The following is a 21,581-nucleotide window of genomic DNA, read 5'->3' on the forward strand; positions in this document are numbered from 1 at the left end:
AATATTAAAATTTAGGTTGTATGGTTTGCAGCTCGACAAAATGACAGTTTTGTTGCATAATTTTGATAGAAAACAATTGATAGTAAATTTTCATATATTAAGATACTGAAATCAGTTCTTCGTTTAACTTTTGGTGATTTGGTTCAACTATCATATGGGTCATTCCATCTCAAACGTACACAAAAATCGGAAAAATTGGATCCGACAATCAGCGATTTCAGCCAAAGTTGGCATAATTGTTCATTCCGACCCTACAACCAATTTCCCAAAATATTGTGCCGATTGATCAATCCCCCTAGCAGTGGCGCTACTTCGTTTTTTTACAGATTTTCAAAAACAAGTCATATTTCGGGTTCAAATATCTCTGAAACAGTTTGATGTGAAGACATGCCAATATACTTTTTCTATTGATTTTTGGCCGTTAATTTTTTTTTCGATTCTTCAAGCAAACTGTCAATTTTCTCACCGTTCGGATAGGTTCAAAGGCCACTACTGTCAGCGCGTAAAGGCCCAAACACAATGCATACGGATTTTACTACGTTGCGGCAATTTGACAGTTTTTCCATGGGTTTTCTGTCAAATATCCGCAACGTAGTAAAATACGTATGCATTGTGTCTGGGCCTTAAGTTTCTGTCGAATCCGTCAATTCTAGATAGAATTAACAAAAGGGCGAATGTCGCAAATGTAAACAAAACGAGTGAGAATTATTTTTTGCTGGACCAGCATAAAAATCAACCCTCACTCGGTTTGTTTACGCTCCCGACATTCGCCCTTTTGTTAATTATACCTTCAATTACCGCAGCAGGTAGCACCACGCACCGCACGGCAGTTTTTGCTCGAATTCGACAATATTTTCAGTGCCATTAGCAAAAGTTTGAAATATACGCTACCCTCATACGACATTCTTTGAAATTTCTCAGTGAAATATTTCAACCAAGTTTTCAACCATTTCAATGAAAATTTCATTTCGTGCACAAGCACGGTAACCGCCTTGGTAACCAGCACCCAAGGGGTTTCCAACAGCAATGATTACTACGCACCTTCGAAAAAAATTACTTTTGATTACTTGACTGATTACCTTTGATTACCAGTAATCAATATCTGGTGATTACTATAAACTAATCATGATTACTGAAGATAATTATGGATTATACTACTGATTACCATTGATTGCCTAATTAATTCGTAAATGATTACAAAAGTAATCTCTGATTACTACGCCTTACTGGAAACCCCTTGCCAGCACCGGCGTAACCGGACAGCATAAAGGGCAGAGATGCCAGATGTAAAGTGATATTTTATTTTGAAGATATTTGAGTAACAGTGAAGATTTTTAATCTTGATGTGAAAATATTTGGAAGACTTCTAACGAGATGCATTCCAAGAATAAGCATATCGGTTATTTTCCCTCGTCCATCGCATAACTATTATTGGACTGTTTCTGTTCTTACACACAGAGCAAAAATATATGTGAATATTTATTAAATAATTGGGTATTTTAATTTTTCCAAAATAGTGTTTTTTTGGCCTCATTTGATAGCCCGTCGTTTCCTGAATCCAACAGCTCTTTTTTATTTCAATTAAGTCAATATTTCATGAAAAAACGAATAAAAATCTAAAATAGTACGACTTGCTGTTTGACAGATATCAACCAAGCTGATTGATTGACATGATGTCAGAAATTCTCTCCCTCGCTTCTATCATTCTAATAGAGCTCTTCATTTTGACCGAGCTTTTGACAGCTCCCATATGAAACTTGTATCGTCCGATGACCATGGTGTACACACTTAAACGATTCGGTAAAATTTACCGAAATCTAAACAGCTGAACGTTCGGTAAAATTTTTTATTGCACCAAACATTACTAATGATCTGTAAACGTCGATTGGCACCATCGAAATTTTTACCGAACGTTCAGCTGTTTAGAATTCGGTAAAATTTTACCGAATTCGGTGCTTTTTGTTAAGTGTGTATCTATTCACTGTGTTGTCTAAAGCAAGCTAAGAAGAAACGAGGTTTACTTATAAGCGATCGTCTAATTCCAAATATTTTTTTAATACAAAAAAAAAATGTTTTTTTTTATTACTTCCACTAGTCAAATTTGAAAAAGTCTTCATGTGACGATACAGTATCTTCATATCTTATCAGAATATATAAAAATTTGTATACCGCTAAAATACCCAATTGCAGAAAATTTATATTGTGCTTCCCGAGAAAATATTTCGTTTTTCAACTTTATATAGTTGTGCGCAGAGGTAAATCATGTATTATTGACAGTGTAAGCACGTGTAAGTTTTCTATGTTTATGCTCTTATTCTTTGCTTAGATAACATTTGTTTTGTTCTATTACGTACAGACTTACAAACAACACAGTTACAATGTCTTACGTTAACCGACAATGATAAAATTTAAATGCTGATTGCGTTTGTAAAAAACTGGTCTATGTTTGAACGGACAAACACGAAGCAAGCTACCCTAGCATTCAGCTGATGAGCGAGAGAGAAATATTGTTGCTTTTCTCATCACCCTTGCGTTGACAGTTTCTTACGAGATTTCGTGTGAGTGTAAATGAGATACTTTGACTGCGAGCAACCAGAACAGAGCTGCGCGCAACTGTTAGGCGCACAACTTAACCTACGAAAGAAAAATTTTAGATAATAATCGCAATATTGCTGATTGCAAAAAAATTGCAATCGATTCGGTATCTTCGACGCACTTTTTCGTTACATTCCAAGCAATAGGGTGCGCTGAAGAGACCGAACCGACTTAAGCTAAAATAGCACTTTTATGAGCGCTTGTGCACATTGGATGGTACAATTTCCTAGCAATCAACAATATCATGGTGAGTCAAGAATGTTTGTTGCAAATACGTTAGTACCGTAAATGAAAGATGGTCTAAATGTTTTTGTTGTGCAGAGCAGGAGATAAAATGTTGCGCTGTGATGTATTTAGTATTTGGTAACATTATCTAGCTGCAAAAGAATCTGCTTATATTGCTTTTAGTCCTTTTAGTGTAGTAGCCTTTCAAAAAATCAAATCAAAACTGTGTTGCCATTTTTGACCGTCGCTTTGCTCGAACATTCGCTTCTTCATTTATGATTTGCCTTTAACGCACACTTCGCCGCGTATACGTGTACGCCATTTGTTTTTATCTAGAATTTTTTTCCCTATATCCTTGGTAAAATCGTTTCCCGATGCCAGCACATTTTGCATACAATTTCGCCTGCGGCTCAGAGATTTTGTGTGCCCCCCAGATCACTAATACACTTGCACTTAGGCAAAAGCCCTATATAAGGGTTGCTAGTGTGACTGTATTGGTGGTTTGTGCGCATCGCGAACCACTATGGAAAAAAAATTTGCCAATGAACACAAATCGCGCATACGTATACGTATGTCAGCAATCTCTATTCACGTTGGAATAGCAATAAGGATTGCTAATGTTCGACTGTATTAGTGGTTTGTGTCTAGGGTTTGTGTGCACCGTGAAAAATTTGTCGCAGCGGAAAAAAAATTTGGAGTACGGTAAATGTCAGCAAACTCTATGTCAGATGTACCCTCTCGGTCGTCACCGTCGTCACCAAGGCAGCGGGGTGTTATCCCTATTTTATCGAACGGTGTTTGACAGTCGACTTAACGAAGGGCGCTATTGCAGAAAAAGCGCCCGCCTGACAGATAAATTGGCTGCTAACATTGTCGAGTGAAACGTATGCAGTGACTTGCTGTTTCTTTTTCGCATGTGCTAAGATGCTGGCGACAAAAGCATGGCACCCATAAAGCATTGCACGCAGATGTCAGTGCGTTTTTTTCCTCCCAGATTTGACAGTGTTGTGGGGTTTGTTTTGATTACTTATTCGCAAGACCCAGAAGCAAAAAACTGCAAAAAGGACAAAAATATATGTTGTACACACTCTTAAATGATTCTACCTGTAAATAGGTCGGATTTAGTTGAAGCTAGGTTGAAAGTACTCAAAATGCCCTTAAAGTGTACAAACTCAAACTTTGGGTAAAAATTTCAACCAATTTTGGCTACTTGCTACCGATAATTGAATTATTCTCTATGACAAATAACGCAATTGGGTCCTAAAGCCCTATGTCGTTTTTAGCTTGAATCGATGAGGTTAGGGTTAGGAACACATATTTTGATATTCAATTTTATATTTTTAGGCTATTGCCGTTAAAAACCTTTTTTTTTAATTTTGTGAAATTTTGAACAAAAAATAAACATTTGGACAACCTTATATAGACAAACTATAGTTGTGCATGGTTGTGTCAAGCGGTGTCTAGACAACACGAATTATAAAAAGAAACCATAGTATGTCTTGAAATGTCACGGAAAACTTTTTGTTTACCTTCACGCTCATGTGTGTCAAAAAGTCAAAAGTTGCAAAGTCAGGAAATGGCTTGGCAATCGCGACCTAAAGCATTTTCTGAGTTTACAGCTCATTTTCCGGTTCCGGTCATCTCAGTTTAATTAAGGCCTTTATCAAAATCAGCAATAAGCGTAGTAACTGCACTTGGCCACAGCGTGGATGGCTTCAGTTTTCGGATGCAACACCCGCCATCGAGATGCGACCGTGTTTAGTTAGAAACGCACAGAAATTTTTGGTCTGCCGTTCTCCCTACTGCTGATTCACATCGGAGTAGCAGAACATACCAATCTGATTGATAATACAGTGCCAGTTTCGGTTGGCGTTTTTTTTTCATACTGTTCTGCGGGGTCGATTGTACCGAGATTATACTGTTGGCCATCAGTTTGACATCGTTTAGTCATTCTTAGCGCAAACTAGATTTGGACAAAGTCTAGCACCGTGAATCGATGGATTGGAATACATTGCCCGAATCAAAACTTTTATCCGATAACTAGTACAAATTTGATGTTCCACTTCCTTACGACCAGCAAAACGCAGACAAGCACAAGAGACAACTGCGAAGCTGTAACTGTCAAAACGATCAGCTGCTCTAATGTCAAACCAGAGTTGCCAGTGAGAAAAAGTTATCATTGTTGCCAGAAACGTGTTATTTTCGTTATGTCAAGGAAGATCTCTAATGTCAAGGGAGAATAAATTACAATATTTTTGTTTTTTAATTTTTTAGTGCTCTGCATCTTTTTAAAAAAGAAAAAACTATACTCTGGTAGTCATAATGGGAAGCTTTATCGTTCCTTCTAAAAAAATCATCTTTTTATCACAAATTTTAGGACCCAATTTTAAGTTCCTACTACCAATTTTTTGGTTGAAAAACTACTCAAAATCTGAGTTTGTACACTTTACGGGCATTTTGAGTAGTTTCAACCTAACTTTAACTAAATCCGACCAATTTACAGGTAGAATCATTTAAGTGTGCAGAACTGTTATCATTTTCCTGCTTAGGAAAAGTCGGGTATTTCCGGTTTCCGCAAACAAGTGGTACGAATTACAAGTAATAAACCCACTGGCAATAGAATTAGTTTTAAAAGGGAATCAAAACAAAACACACAAAAACGTCAAACTAGAGTTGAGGTTAGGCACCGTGCAAAGGTTTATTGCAAGCCCCTGCACGGTCGTCACTGACCCATGTGATATATACAGGTGTGGCAAAGTTGGTTAAGTGGTGTTAGTGCAATGAAGAAATTTCATCACGGTGTGAGTGAAATCGTAAATCGACCAATCACGATGAAGCGTGACGTCAAACTCCAAAAACAAACCCCATGTCCGACACGGCTTGTTTTTGTAGTTTGACGTCGTTTTCTGATTTTTCGCCACTAATACCACAGAGAACAGACTACCAGGTAATTGACAAAAAGTGTGTAAAAGGTTTTTATGTAATGTACAAGTAATCCTTCAATAAAGCACCCCTCGAGCAGTAAGTGGCAAACTAAATCTTGATGTCGCTGCCATCGCTGCTACGTAACTCCAGCACAAAGAAATATTGATAAAGGTACATGGATATTTTTTGATGCGTTTGGCAAACTATTTCTGGAGGGCGCTACCGACAGATTTTACACACAAAAAATCGATTACTTCCTTCGAGCCTGTTAATCTGTTCTCTGTGCTAATACCATCAAATGTCTTCATCTGCCACACCTTTTTAAACCTCATTGGTCACTGATGGTAACTTGGATGGTAAAACCAAGGGGCTTCCAATAAGGCGTATAAGTGCGTAGTAATCAGAGATTACTTTTGTAATGATTTATGAATTAATTTATCAGTGATAATCAATAGAGTAATCAATGATAATCATAAGCCATCACTGGCAATCATGATTAATTTATAGTAGTCACCAAAGATTAATTACTGGTCATCAGAGGTAATCAGTAAAGTAATCAAAAGCAAGGTTAGTTGAGAGTTTAACCCACCTTGATCAAAAGTAACTTTTTTTAAAGGTGCGTATAGTAATCATTGCTGTTGGTAACCCCTTGGGTAAAACACACGCCTGTGCGCTCCCTCGTCGTCGTCACATTTGACAAGATGGTGTTTCTGTTTTTCTTTGTGTGATGCTTCGCTTTCGCTGTGGTGTGCAGCAGAGGGTGTTAAGCAAACGTAGCAAATCAACGAAACCAGGCTGCCAGCCAGCGATGTCGTCGTAGTCGTGTGCTGTCGGTCGGTCGTGAGCTAGTTGGGTTGCTTCGTCTCGGGAAAAGGTAACTAAAAACTTCCCATCGAATGAAATAGGCACGAAAATTTCCATGGTGGATTGTAGCGGAACAGGATTTACGAATGTTGCCAGTGGCCGGAAGACGCTGATCTAAAAACTTTTTACTCCTGGATAACTGTACTATGTGATTTTCGCAGGAAAAGTGCGTCCAAGGACAAGCGAAAGCAGACCTCCGCAAGGTTGGATAACGCAGAAAACGCGTAGTTTGCGAAAGGAAAGTCAGCTCTTTGAAGGTGTTGTGACTTCGTGTGGCCCTGTTTTCATTGTGTGCAAATCTTTGCAGGAAATGTAATTTGTGTTTTATTTGGACAGGATTTTTGTTTTGTGATGGCGAAATCTGCTTGGAAAAAATCTGATTCCACCAGGGGAAAAACATTTCCCATGCGCGGAACTCGCTGTGAGGTCAAAGGATTTGATCTCAGTTTCCATTGAACGGTGTCAAGGTTTAGTGGTGGTTGTGATGAGAAGAATGTTTATGTGTATGCTTTACAGTAAAGAGTGCCAAAAGTGAGGAAAAGTGTGAAAACTGTAGTGTAAACAGCAAATAAAGTGAAAGGATGGGACAAGTGGAGGCGAAGAAAACGACAAAAGATGCTAATGATATAAACCCACACTTGTGCCGAAGATATTAATGTTGCTTTATCTTACGGTTAAGCGTTTTCCTGTTTCACTTGGCTATGTTTACTTGCCGTTGTATTGGTGTCGTATTGTTACGCAGAACAACACTGCCTTTATGGTTCAACGATCTAGTGGCACAGCAGATAGCCATTGACCGAACCGACCATTGTTTCCGAAAGGCCGTGGAGAATGGAAAAAATCAGTTTGACCTATCTATGCTATTTTGCTTTTTAAGCCATCAGTTTTGATGCTGTTTTGTGCACTTGTTACGGTTTTGAGCAACCATAAAGCTAAACCTACACCACTGTATTGACCTTCCGGAAAATGTGACGACTGCTTCTTTACCTTAAGCTTAGCCAAATGTTGCCTAGGTATTAGAACATTATACTGTTCGAATTAAAAAATCATCCATCAGAAAAAGTGAATAACCACATTATGGTAGTTTTCTAATCTCTGTTTTTGAATCGAACCCATAATTTTGTGAGTGAAATTTCCAAATCTGAAAAGTTTTCATTTTTACCTGACGTAGGACGACTTCGTTTATTATGTACATATACATACGTATACGCACTTCATAATATAAATTCAGGGTAGCCTCACAAAAGAGGTTTTACACATTAATAGCCCAGTAAAATTTAAATTGCTTTTGGTGGCTCCATTAAATCTTTATTTGTTGATTATACATAAACCGATCGTATCTCTTTTATTATTTTCTTTAATCGTTTACCTATGTTGTTTTTGCAACTGTTGAATGTTAAAATTGTACATATGAAAATTAAAATTGATCAGTACCGTAGCTTCATTATGCATGACTCACCAAAGATATAGGAAGTTATACGAAATGGCAACTGATTTTTACTTTATTGTTTTTGCAAACATTAATGAATAGGTTGTACTCGATTATCCGAGGATTCAATTTTCTGATTACATATTATTTATTTATTTAAAAAAACTATATAGGTCGGACTCGATAATCCGGATACTTCTGGCTAATTCGATTTTTTTGCAAATTGCAGAAAATACCAGGCGTATCCCTTATATCCAAACGCAGCTTAGTCTCTTTTAAAACTTGGAAAAAGTGCCACTTACTTACTTAGGTGGCTTGCCGTCCTAAGACAAAGCCTGTTGAACAAAGTTTCTCCATGTAACTCGGTTGAGGGCTACACGCTCTCCAATTCCTCGGACACCGAGTACGCCAGATCTCGCTCCACCTGGTCTAACCATCTTGCTCGCTGCGCTCCTGGTCGTCTTGTTCCTACCGGATTTGAGGCGGACACCATTTTTGCAGGGTAGTTGTCCGGCATTTTTGCAACATGCCCTGCCCATCGTATCCGTCCAGCTTTAGCTACCTTCTGGATACTGGGTTCGCCATAGAGCTGTGCGAGTTCATGGTTCATCCTCCGCCTCCATATTCCGTTCTCCTGTACGCCGCCGAAGATCGTTCTTAGCACTCGTCGTTCGAAAACTCCGAGCACTCGCAGGTCCTCCTCGAGCATTGTCCATGTTTCATGCCCGTAGAGGTGCACTTTGTACGGGAACTTAGTCTGCTCGACCGCAATTGCTTGTGAAGCCCATAATAAGCACGACTTCCGCTGATAATACGCCTCCGAATCTCACGGCTGATATCATTGTCCGCCGTTACCAGTGAGCCAAGGTAGACAAATTCATCGACTACCTCAAACTCATCGCCGTCGATCAATATACTACTACCCAAGCGGTGTCGTTCGACCTCGGTTCCGCTGGCCAGCGTGTACTTTGTTTTAGACGTATTTACCTTTAACCCAATCTTTTCTGCTTCGCGCTTTAGTCTGGTATACTGTTCTGCCGATAATATCCATGTCATCGGCAAAGCAGACGAATTGACTAGATTTGTTGAATATCGTGCCCCGCGTGTTGATATCCGCTCGGTTCATAACACCTTGTAGCACTATGTTGAACAGCAGGCATGAAAGACCATCACCTTGACGAAGCCCTCTGTGTGATTCCAATGAACTTGACAATCCACCCGAAATCCGAACACAGCACTGTGTACCATCCATCGTAGATTTAATCAGTCTGATGAGCTTCCTGGGGAAGCTGTTCTCGTCCATGATTTTCCATAGCTCTTTCCGGTCGATGATATCATATGCGGCTTTGAAGTCAACGAATAAACGATGCGTGGGAACTCTGTATTCACGGCCCTTTTGGAGGATTTGCCGCAGTGTAAATATTTGATCCATTGTAGACCGACCTTCGACGAAGCCGGCTTGATAAGTTCCCACAAATCTATTCGCAATTGGTGATAGACGGCGGAAAATGATTTGGGACAGCACTTTATAAGCGGCATTGAGAACGGTGATCGCTCGATAGTTCTCACAGTCCAACTTGTCGCGGAAAAAGTGCCAAAGTTTTGAATAAATCTTGTGCATGTTTCAGCTTGGATGCTCAGTGTTGTCACGATTATATCAAACACATTACTCATTACAACTTCACGGATTTTATTCGGTTCTGCGATAGTTTTTTCTCAATAACTCAAGTTTTCATCAATCCCAAATTTAACTATAAATTCGGATAGATCATTATATTTTCTGTGGAAGTTAATGGTTTTTATTACAAATTAGCTGCAAAAAGGCTTCTTTGGGGAATAAACTTCTCGAATTTTCTCACGAACTATGGAAATATTCAATCGGATGACTGATTTGAAAGATGAGAAGTCTACTTTTACTATTTGGTTATGGTTATGAGCGTTTAACGTGAAATAAAAACCAAAATTGATTGAACGGGACGCGAAAACTGATTCAAAGGTCGAGTATATACCACTGCAAACCAGCTTCTGATCATGTAAGATACTCTTTCCGATACAGCCCCATAGTTTTGGTTCTTTTTAAGATATGCAAGTTTTTTTGGGGTTATACGAAATTGATTGCACGCCAAGTAAACAGACAAAGCTCAAAATATTCCAGATATTTGGCAATGTGCTAAACTTCCGATTTTCCGTTATGCAAAAAGGTCATCACTGCTAATTTCAGACAAAATTTTACATATGGGGTGAACAACATTTTTAAGACCTTTCCCGGAAAACGCCTCTCTACCGAGCTAATTTATTTTTTCGATTAAGCGCCAGATTTTTTCCACACCCTCATTCGTGTTTGAAGAATTTTGGGGTAAAGTGAAGCATAGAAAACAATTAGGTACCTGTTAAGTATTGCAGAACATCATTTTTCTGAGTTTGAGAAAACACTGTTATAGATTTGATCAATTGTTTTTGTATTTAATCATAAAGAGTCATACCTTTAGACAAAACAATACTGACAATAGGGCACGGGAGGGTATTTTCAGCCTATCTTTGGTTCTTCAAGCTGTTACCATTGGAAGACACTATTGTTGAGCTAAACTTTTGATTTTTCGCTTTAAAAGTTGGAGCGGCGGAACTAATTTTGAACAGACCGAACCCATTTTCACCCGCTAGGTGCTTTTTTAAGCAATCCTGAAATCTGAATTTTTTTACGTCCCGTTAAAAAATCCCTCGAACTTTTCCCCCTATTCAGTAAGTTCGCGTTCCTATCCGCGACCTACTAATCGGCATCTGATGCGTAATCGGCATAGATGCGTAAAATGCCATCTGTCTAAATTGTTTATCGGGGCATACACTCACCGCACCGTTCGGCAAACGGTATTCGTCGTCTCTTTTATTCTCTAGTGTTCTTATGAGAAACTGCGAGTTTGACGTCTCACTCGCTGTTCATAAGGATGATGGGAGAACAAAAGAGGTAAACATAGCAGTACGCACGGTCCGACTCAGAACAGTGTTGTCAAAGCAAATAACATTGAAACACATCGTTGCTTCATTAAATCACTGAGAAAATCTTCGAAAAGTATTGAAAAAGCTGTCTTTTGTGTTGTTTTTAATAAAAAAAATTAATTATGAACATTCATTTCTCTTGAAAGTATTGAACCACGTTTTCACCATAGGAGGTTTCAGTTAATTTCAAACTTAAAATTCTTATTTCCAGAACCGAAACAGTGTCTTGGCAACACGATAGTTCATCAGCTATGCTGCAGCTGCTGCTAGTGGTGAACAGGTTCCGTCAATTCAGAATTTGTTTTCAGTTTTGTTAGAAAATAATAAAACTTTTGGCTAGTGACAAAGCCTTAGATAATAGAAAAAAAGAGAGTGAATAATATGGTATGTGACAATTGAGTGCTTGACTTTCAGAGTGGCTGTAATCAGTGCTGAAAATTTGATGAATTCGTTAGTAGCGAGGTGGCGATTGCTGAAGAGCAGCTGAAAAATGTACGTTTTTGGACAACAATTTTTAATTCATCATATTTCTTGTCGGAAACCCAGTAAATTGTGTTTGTGTGAATCAAATGTATGGTTAAGTGATTTGTGAAGATGATCCTATCAAAAGATTTTGAAAATATGAATAAAAAAGTGCATTTTCGGATCATTTATGTTCAACTGATTAAAATAGGTAACACTGCTCAACTCGTTCCTTACCCTATGCTGAATTTAGAAACCTGCTGAAAATACCCTCCCGTACCCCACTAGATATGGAAAATGGTGCAGACCACATGTGGATAATAGTATTGGGGGGCCTCAAGACGTTAGTAACATCGTAGGTCCAATACTTATAGATGCACGAGGTCTCAATACTAGACAAGAATAATTGTGCTGACACAAAACTAGTGACAATCAACTACGATAAAGTAGCTGGCTGTTAGGAAAACGGCCATGACCACGAGCTAATCCTGAGCAACATAAGCCCTCTTGACCCGAAGAGTGACGTTCATTTCAACGATCATTTGACCGGCTTGCAAGTTGGAACGAGATCCACTTGACAATATCCTGCAGCCCATTAATTCGCCCAAAAACAATTTAACAATATAATAGTAATGTATTTGAACAATTAGTAGTCTTTGCATTAAATAATAGAACGTTTGGTTATCTCTAGACTTAGGTTTCTTGGTAGGTAGGTAGATCAAAAGGAAACAATGCTAGATTTGAAAAATAGTACCGAATAGTAGTACTTTTTGCAATTAAGGGTAGAATACAATTTACCAAGACCAGCATATGACAAACAATAACCCAAAAACTTCACTGAGAGATCTTAGATGTTATTGGCCCTCTTGGTCTTATGAATTGACGGTGTTCAATTGACCGAAGAGGGTTAGTTCGGCTGGCCAATTGTACTTAGTTTGCTTGGGACCCAGACCAAGATCCCATTTGTAATATGCTACAGTTCTTCAACTTGATAAAAAATCAGAGGGGTTGTGTACAAGACACGACTGCATATATAGGTGACGCAGGACTACGTAAGTCTCTTTGCAGTGTTGGTAGCATGTATTCGTGATTGTAATCATTCGATTCTTCATGTATACATGCTGTATGTAACATTTATCAAAGTAGTAACATTGCATACGTTCTATTCTCAAAAGAATGTGCATTTGAAAACAATTTAACTAAATCAAGAACACAAACTATTGCTTTCCTGCTACCTTACTGAAATTAAAGATTGTTTTTATTACCCATGGTTCCCCACTTTGAAGGGATTTTACCAATTCAATCCTACTTCATCAACAGCATAGCACATCTTTTCACTACACTTCTAATGAAACGGCAAGCATGCGTATTCATACAGAGTCGTATTATAACTGAACACTACAGCTGTAGCACATTTTTCCAACACAGATATCAAATTCGCCGAGGTTTAATCGTCTCGCAGTAAAGAATTTGCGATCTGTTGGGACAGCGAACTTGTGTCATTTTTTCTGGCACACTTCCCTAACACAGACATCAAATTGGACTAGGTTTAATCGCGTTCGTAAGAAATCTGTTGGCACGAGGGGGTTTTGTCACTCTTTCTAGCGTACTTCCCAAGCAAGGACATCAAAATGGTCTAGGTTTAACCGCGGTAAATCTTGTTGAAATGTGGAAACTTTGTCACTTGTTTTGGCTTATTTCCCAAGCACAGATATCAAATTGGTATAGGTTTAGATCATCGCAAAGAATCTTCCAACCAATCACGAAGCAAGAATTCTGGTAAAACATAGGTTCATTATTTTCGATTTTTCAATAGTTCAACATCAAAAATCCATACTTTTCTTAATTTGGGTCAATTCTTAGAAGATTTTCCGATCGATTGGTGTAAGAATATTGAAAATCGATCGGAAAACCGCTGAGCTATTAGCGCTCAAAACACCATTTTTCGTGACGCTCGCATTTTTCGATTTTTTGGAATGACACCCTATCTCAAAACTTGCCGTAAGACGTAGTCCTACGTCAAAACCAAATGATGTCCTGAAAGTAAACAGTACTGGGTAAGTGCGCAGCGATCCCCTGACTTCGATCGATAGTACAGGCATACTGTTTCAACATATTCAAAAATGAAAAAACGCAGAAAACTAATAGTGTCTTGTCCTATCGCGTCATCTGATGTATTCATGATATAACGCCAATTCCCAAAATAGAGAATAACATCCCAATGTTAGTTTTGGGCGCTTCATTTGCCCCATCTGATTATCAGCGGGCAATCCTTTACATATTCGGATCTAGAACGAATTCTGTTCCAGAATAAATTCAAAATCGATTAAAATGAACCATGTAAGAAAAACTTTCAATGTAAAATGGTATGTTCTTTGCTACAATACATGATCACATGTCAGTATCGAGCATCAAATTATTTGGCGCCAATAGTCGACGCTTTCAAACCTTCAATAAATCTACTAATTTTATTTTTTCTACATTATAGTTCAAATTTTGAGTCAAATAAAATATACAACAAAGCACGACAGCCGTGGAACGCGCTTTATAATGACATTATATTGTTCTGTAAATGTCAGTTTTGAGCCTAAGATTCATTCTTTTTACATCAGAGTTAAATATATACATTAAGTACAGAATTGTTGCTTTAAATGACATCGACGTCATGAAGATTCTTTATTTCCACTGAGTTCATATTGCATATACAAGTACTTTTTAGTGGTTAAGTATGAAGGAAATGTCATTTACAGTGTGACACACATGTATTTGAACAAAAACAAAGTTATTTATTTCTGTAAATAAAGGCTTTATTTCGAATTCTAGTTTAAGAAATTGTTTACACATTGATACAGAACGCAGAAAACAGTCATTACTCTATTTAATCGCCTTTTGCTTGCATAACATGCTTCAAAAGCTTTTTGAAGTCGTTACTTGCGGCACGCGCTACTTCCATCGGAATATCATCCCATATTTTGTTGATAACTAACTTAAAGTCATCCAAATTATGATATTTATAATCCTTGAGCCTCTGTTGCATGTACCCCCATATGCAAAAATCCAGTGTGTTCAAATCAGGAGAACTTGGAGGTCGTTCCTTTTTCGATATGAAATCCATTAGATTAGCTTTGCACTACAACTGCACAAGATTTGCAGTATGGGCTGGAAGCTCCATGCTGATGAAAGTAGTAGTGTTCTTTTACACCCTTGTTTCATCTCATCAGAAAAGATCACTTTGGAATCACCGTGCCGACGGAGCAGCAGTTTACATCCTGTCGTTTTTGTTTTGTTGTTTTCGTTAATCCATGGGCCGTATGTTTTTCTTTTTTTTTTTTGAAAGCTTCAATATCCAGATCCATTTTCAAAATTCGACGAAGAGATTTTCTGTTTATATTCAGCTCAACTGCTATTTTCCGTGCGGACCGAGCGCAACAGCGACAAATTCGCTATCGAACAACCTTTTTAACCTGTGCAGTTCTAACGCTTCGTTTTCTTCCGGTTTTTTTACGATTCGCAACAGATCCCATCTCGACAAATCTTTTTAGTGTATAGTATACAAATCTTATGCTGTGATGTTTGAGGTCACAAAAAATAGAGCCGCATGTAGCACCGTTTCGGAATTTATTTATTATCAACGACCGTAACTCAAATTCTGATACGTGCACACCAAACGAGACACAATACGAAAATGAAATTACGTCAAGTAAGGCTTAAGTCATGATGACACACATACATGTGGTATTAGTTTGATTGTATTAATTGTACATGCCGCTGCCAAGCATAAAATTATTTTTGTTCAAATATCTATGTGTCACACTGTACGAAAATGAAAAGAAAAGGCTCTAAGTAGGAACTCTAGGGAACCCCGGAATTAACTTGAATAGCCATTTTGAAAATGAACAACTGGTTTGCGTTCCGTTAAATATGACTGAATAGTTACTGAGGATATTGCCCCATACAAGGCAATTCAACGGATTAATTGCTGCAGGCCATTCTTTGTGGAATATGGAATTTGGTAAATTCGCCTGGCATCACCTCGCCTGAAGAGATTTTACCTTATGGGATTGAGCAGAATTTCGAAGCATAGGGAAATAAATAGTTCTTTAAAACATTATCAAATGATAACGTCGTTGCAAACAAGTGATCATTTTTCTAGTTCTAGGAGTTCCAACAAAAACAGTTTTTCGCCAGTAACAAAAATTCATGACCATCGTACCACTCTCGCAGATCAAACCATTCTGGCTTCTTTTTGGGTCTTTTTGTTCGAACTCGAAGTCCCAATTTTTTATTTTTTTCTCACTCACTTAATCAATCTTTTATTTCTTTAGTAGGTACCGGTCATTTTGGTTTTGGTTTTGGTGCTCTTGTTTCTGAAAAACCAGCTTTCAACTGTGACGTTGAACACGTCCAACCCGGATCATATTTTTCTATGACCTAATCTTGCTGCTTATCGCGAATTATACTTGCAACAAAATCAAAACCTGTGGCCCAGTGTAGGTATTCAGTCTAGCCATATTTGCAATCATCAACAATTCAAGTATATGTAGTGCTATTCGCTACCTATTCGAAGAAGGTGATCCAACATAGCAACAACCGCATCGAAAGCTCCACTTCCAGCGTTCGGGTTTGTGTGATCCATAAGGTCACGCAGCATCACCATCTGCAACCAACCGTACAACACGCTTAGCTGAATCTGAAGGCTCGTCGGAGTGCCAATTTCTGCTGTGTTTCACATAATCGTTAGCCTCCGTTATATTTCACACTGTCTGTGCTCTGTGGGCTAGCTAGCTCTAGCAAGCTAGCTGATTCATAAGCACCATCACCACCGACTTCGTAGTCGTGTGTCGTGCAGCTCACATTTATTGGGGTTGTGATGTATGAAAACATCGTCCACATGCTTGCGCCATTGCGCGGCCCCCAGGTGGTGTTGGTGCACTGCTGGCATTATGCTATCGATGGCTGTGTATAATAGTAGATGAAAATTTGTTTATATTCTCTATTCGTAGTGAAGGTAAAAAAGAGAAAGAGGTAATAATAATACAAACTGCTCGGAGTGGTAGAGAGTGCAAGAAGAGTGAATGGGCGTCTGGCGAGAAGTATACCAAAAAGCAATCGAAAGAAAACGCCAAGAAGAGGAGACAAAACAACGATCAGATGATTTCTTTCGCCTAAGCTGCAAGTGATTACAATGTGTTTGATATTCATCTCGCTTCGTCGGAGATGATGCTGGTGACGGTAACAACAATGATAAAATTGCCAATGAAAGCGGGATAAAAAGTGTAATGAAACAGTGAAGAAACAAACATCAGGATCAAGTCTTGCACGACGAGATACCGATTAGATTTGATTTTCTGATCAAATCTGGTTCAGCTGCTCCGTTCCGGTGAAAAGAAGTAAAGTGAGAATTGATCCCTGCAGAGGAAAACAGAATCGATCGTGATCACGAAGTAATCGGGTGTGCAGAGCAAAGCGAAACTCAGATCAACCTGGCGACGGAGCGTATTGGCTCGATCCGGTGTTTTCGGAGGGGGCACAGACATTACACTATCGCCATAAACTGCCGAACTGGAACTGGAGTAACCCGGCAAGCAGGCGAAACACAGCCGTTGCAGTCACTGCTGCTGCTACTCGTTCAGTGTTTGATCCCATAACGCGTGTACACGAGGAAAAAGAAATTCAGGTATGTACATTGACCTTATTTTATTCCTACACAACGCCAACCTAGTAGATTTAAACCCCTTACCGTTCGACACACAGAGCTGAAAACAAATTGAAAAATTATCAACGGTTTTGTGCACGATGAACATTAACTTTCAAGCAGCTGTCTGTCCTAACGAACGAAAGGTGTCAATATAGATATGTTTGGAGTAACGGTGTAAATCCTTGTATGGATTGCCCAATAAATCGCTGCTTTCGAAATTCACGATCTGAGACTAGAATATCACTCGCTACCCTTGCTCGACTCAAGGTACATAGGAAGCTAACCATGTTAAACAGAGTTCGTACTTCTCGTGGTCCCGTCTCGCATGATGATGATGATGGTGCCTCCAGGGAGAAATGGGATGATGACCTTATTACTCGCTCGAGGAAACCCACTCGTCCTCACTTTCTACCCTTGACCAAAACGATGAATCGCACGATTCAACCACGTGCGTACTTCGTAGCAACTTATTTATAATGCAAGATTAGTTTTCCTTCTGCACGTTCGTATTCGATCCAATTTGGTTTTGCTCGTCTCGATGATAATTGGGTCATGAATTGAGCCACCGGTTATTGGGCTGCGAGCTAAGTGTAAAAGTTCTTGTTTTTGGTTGATCGTTAAAGGCAAACGACGGTGGAATGAAACTAACAATGAAACGCCGGCACCGCTCGTCATGAACGAGTCATTATCGAGCTTTTGTAGCTCTTGGCATAAATTATAAAGACACGCATGCCATCAATTTATGGCTTTTCGATGCACAGTAGCAGCCAGTTTCAATGCATTCAGTTGTTTGCGTGAGCGGGGACGCCGAGGAAGGGAGGAACGAGCACCAATTATGAACAGAATATCGTACATAAAGCTAGTCTTTTTTTAGATTTATTGCTTAATCGTTTAGCATCATTAATATACACTGCAAAAGAGTGAAAATCGATTACACGCTCCGTAATGACCCACTGTTTACCCACCATGTGTGCCAAAGCCTGTGTAGTTAGATCCCCGTTGGCAAGTCAATACCAGCATCATAAATTTTAATTGAAATGTTTGTTGTGTGTTTTGTCCAGTTATAAAAACATAAAGAAATCGTAGGTTTCGATACTTGATACATTTGTCGGAGAATTCATTCATTTATTCAACTTGTTGAAAAAGATTATTTCAACATCAAACCTTATTTTCAGGATCGACAGTTCGGCATTGTTCGAAACTTTGTGTACTTTTCCTATTCGACAAAATTCTAGATTTTTATAAATTAGTTGTAATAAAACAAAGATAATGATAGAGTTCCATACAGAACGGGAAGAAGGCGTGAAGTTGAAAGAGCAGAAAATTAGGTAAGAGAGGGTCATTGAAGCAACGCTTGAGAAATTGTGTACCGCTATCCAAGCACTCATCCTCCCAGGCTCTACACTCCGCTATTTTTAGTCAATTTTTATGCAATTGACTTTGAAAGAACTATAGATTGGCCTTTAATGAAAAAATATGTTGGTAAACTATGATTCTATTTGCCCGGAGATATTCCAGATCGCAGTGAGATTTTATTGACGTCATAAGTAAGAGATGAAATAAAACTGCAAATGTCCTTAATGGACTGCACAATAGTTATCCATCTCATTTGTGCATTTCTCCATCTCCATCCATCTGCATTTCTGCGCAGTTAGCTTTGAGGTAATGATGCTGGTCTAACAAGCCAGTAGTCGTATATTCGAATCTCGGCTGTTGGGTCGTTGCTTCTTCTTCTTCTACCAGCCGAGAGCCGGGTGGCTCTTGCTGTATCAGCAATTCTTCTCCACTGTACTCGGTCCTGTGGGCAGTTCGTTGCCAATTCGTTGCGTGTCTAGTCACACGCAAGTCGGCTTCAACCTGGTAGAGCCATCTAGCACGTTTGGCCCCTTTGTTCGTAATGTCGGCGGGATTCTGGAAGAGAACGGATTTCACTGCACAAATCGTCTGACATCCTTGCGACATGGTCGGTCCACCGTAGTCTCCTAACTTCCATCAGGTGACGATAGGAATCTCTCCAAGTAGTGCCTTCAACTTGTGGTTCATACGCCTATGACACTCTCCGCTGCCCGTTTGATACTCCGCCAAAAATAGTCCGCAACACCTGTTGTTCAGGTATGTCCTCCGTAAGCAAAGTTACTGTCTCAAGTCTGATTAGCGTTTTGTACATCGTCAACTTTGTGCGGCGGCTTATGCTCCTTGATCGAAGCGTCTTGCGAGGGAAAAAAAAGTTGAATGCTTCGTTGAATCTCCTTACTCGTATTATTGTCGGTGGTGACCAAAGCTCCCAAATATACGAATTCAACAACCACTTCCAGTTCATTCCCGTCAACAGTCACTGTCCGTGGGAGGCAAACGTTACTTTCTCTGGAGCCTCTTCCTACTATATATTTGGCTTTCGACGCATTGATTTGCAACCCTATCCTCCTAGCCTTCGTTTTTAGACTGGTGTAGATTACCTCCGCCGTCCCAAGGTTTCTAGTAATGATATCGAGGTCATCTGCAAAGGCTAGGAGTTGTTTACTCTTGCTTAAGATCGTTTCTTTCGTTTTGATGCCTGCTTCGAAAGGACTCGAGAGTGCCCCGAAATGCGCACGTAGCACATCCCTCGCTCCAAGGTACCTTTGATCAGCCGCGTCAGTTTGTCCGGAAAACCGTACTCGAGCCCTATCTGCCATAGCTGTTCACGTTCAACTGTATCGTATGCTGCCCTGAAATCTACGAAAATATGATGCGTGGACACATTGTACTCCCGACCATCCTGGAGGATTTGTCGTGAGTGAAAATTTTATTCGTAGTAGCACGGCACCCATAAAACCCGCTTGATACGCCCTACGAATTTGTTAGTTTTTCATTCTTATTTTAATGTGGTTTTAACCATTTGGTTATTCCCCGGCCCTACGAATTCTCAGTGGCGACTCATTCGCATGTTCAACTTGTTCATAGAACAGGTAACAAAATTCAGCCGGATAAAAATATTTTCGTCACTCGTTCATGATTTTGCTTGCACCGACGCACACGCAATACGAATTTTATTCAGACAGTATACTTTCTTATTAGAGTGCTCGTTATATTATTGTTGTAAACTCGCTAGGGAATTTCTCATTAGCTAGTTCAGGAATTTCAGTGAACAACTCACTACTACATATTCCTATAGTTTGCGCTTCGATTCCATTTTATACTTACTTACTTTCCCAGTTGACCTCGAGGTAAGTTTCGATAACGGAATCTGGCAATCTGCTTTGCTTTTTACTTACTTACTTACTTACTTACTTACTTAATTGGCCTAACGTTCTGTTCTCCAGTTCCAGGGGCACCCAGTGCTCGTCAGATTTTGCTCCACCTGGTCTTGCCACCTCGCTCGCTGTGCCCGTGTTCGTCTTGTCCTACCGGGTTCGATGCGAAAACCATTTTTGCAGGATAGTTGTCCGGCATTCTAGCAACACGTCCTGTCCAGCGTATCCGTCTAGCTTTAACACTTTCTGAATACTGGGTTCGCCGTAGAGACACGCGAGCTCGTGGTTCATTTTTCGCCTTTATACACCGTTTTCTTGAACGCCGCCAAAGATGGTTCTTAGCACCGTCCTTCCGAAAACTCCGAGCGCTCGCAGGTCCTCTTCTAGCAGTGTCCACGTTTCATGCCCGTAGAGGACAACCGGTCTAATTAGCGTTTTGTACAGTGTGCACTTTGGCTGGACTTCCGCTGATAATATGCCTTTTAATCTCACGGCTGGTATTGTCCTCTGTTTCCTGTGGGCCAACATATACGAACTCGTCGACTACCTCGAACTCATCCCCGTCGATTACCATGGTACTGCCCAAGCGAGCCCTGTCGCGCTCGGTCCCGCCCGCCAGCATATACTTAGTTTTAGACGTATTTATCTTCAATCCAATCTTCTCTGCTTCGCGTTTCAGTCTGGTGTACTGATCTTCCACCACCTCAAATGTTCTGCCGACAGCATCCACGTCGTCAGCAAAGCAGATAAATTGACTGGATTTATTGAAAATCGTGCCCCGCATTTCGATCGCCGCTCGCCTTATAACACCTTCAAGCGCAATGTTGAATAGCAGGCAGGAAAGACCATCTCCTTGTCGAAGTCCCCTGCAAGATTCGAATGGGTCCGACAATCCACCCGAGATTCTCACACAGCACTGGATCCCATCCATCGTAGTCATGATAAGTCTAGTAAGCTTACCCGGAAATCCAAAATTTTCCATAGCTCTTGTCGGTTTACACTATCATATGCGGCCTTGAAATCGATGAACAGGGTATGCATGGGGACTGTTGACGCGGCACTGTTGGAGGATCTGCCGCAGGGTGGAGATTTGGTCCGTTGTAGACCAACCCTCCATAAAGCCGGCCTGGTAATTTCCCACAAATCTGTTGGCTAT

General features: G+C 39.8%; 1 protein-coding gene across 2 annotated transcripts in view; it reads left to right on the forward strand.

Moving 5' to 3' along the window:
* The first annotated feature begins 6,528 nt into the window (after nucleotides 1–6,528).
* Nucleotides 6,529–21,581, forward strand: part of LOC128733953 (PAN2-PAN3 deadenylation complex subunit PAN3) — a 63,299-nt gene continuing 48,246 nt past the window's right edge. Inside the window, exons 1-2 of one of the 2 annotated variants that reach the window (XM_053827863.1) lie at nucleotides 6,529–6,619; nucleotides 16,498–17,171. The gene's annotated coding sequence lies outside the window, so the exon portion shown is untranslated. Of the gene's footprint in view, nucleotides 6,620–6,667; nucleotides 6,922–16,497; nucleotides 17,172–21,581 lie in introns of those variants that run through there. The other variant, XM_053827864.1, reaches the window with a different exon arrangement.

The sequence above is a fragment of the Sabethes cyaneus genome, chromosome 2 (assembly GCF_943734655.1).
Source record: "Sabethes cyaneus chromosome 2, idSabCyanKW18_F2, whole genome shotgun sequence".
Lineage (NCBI taxonomy): Eukaryota > Metazoa > Arthropoda > Insecta > Diptera > Culicidae > Sabethes > Sabethes cyaneus.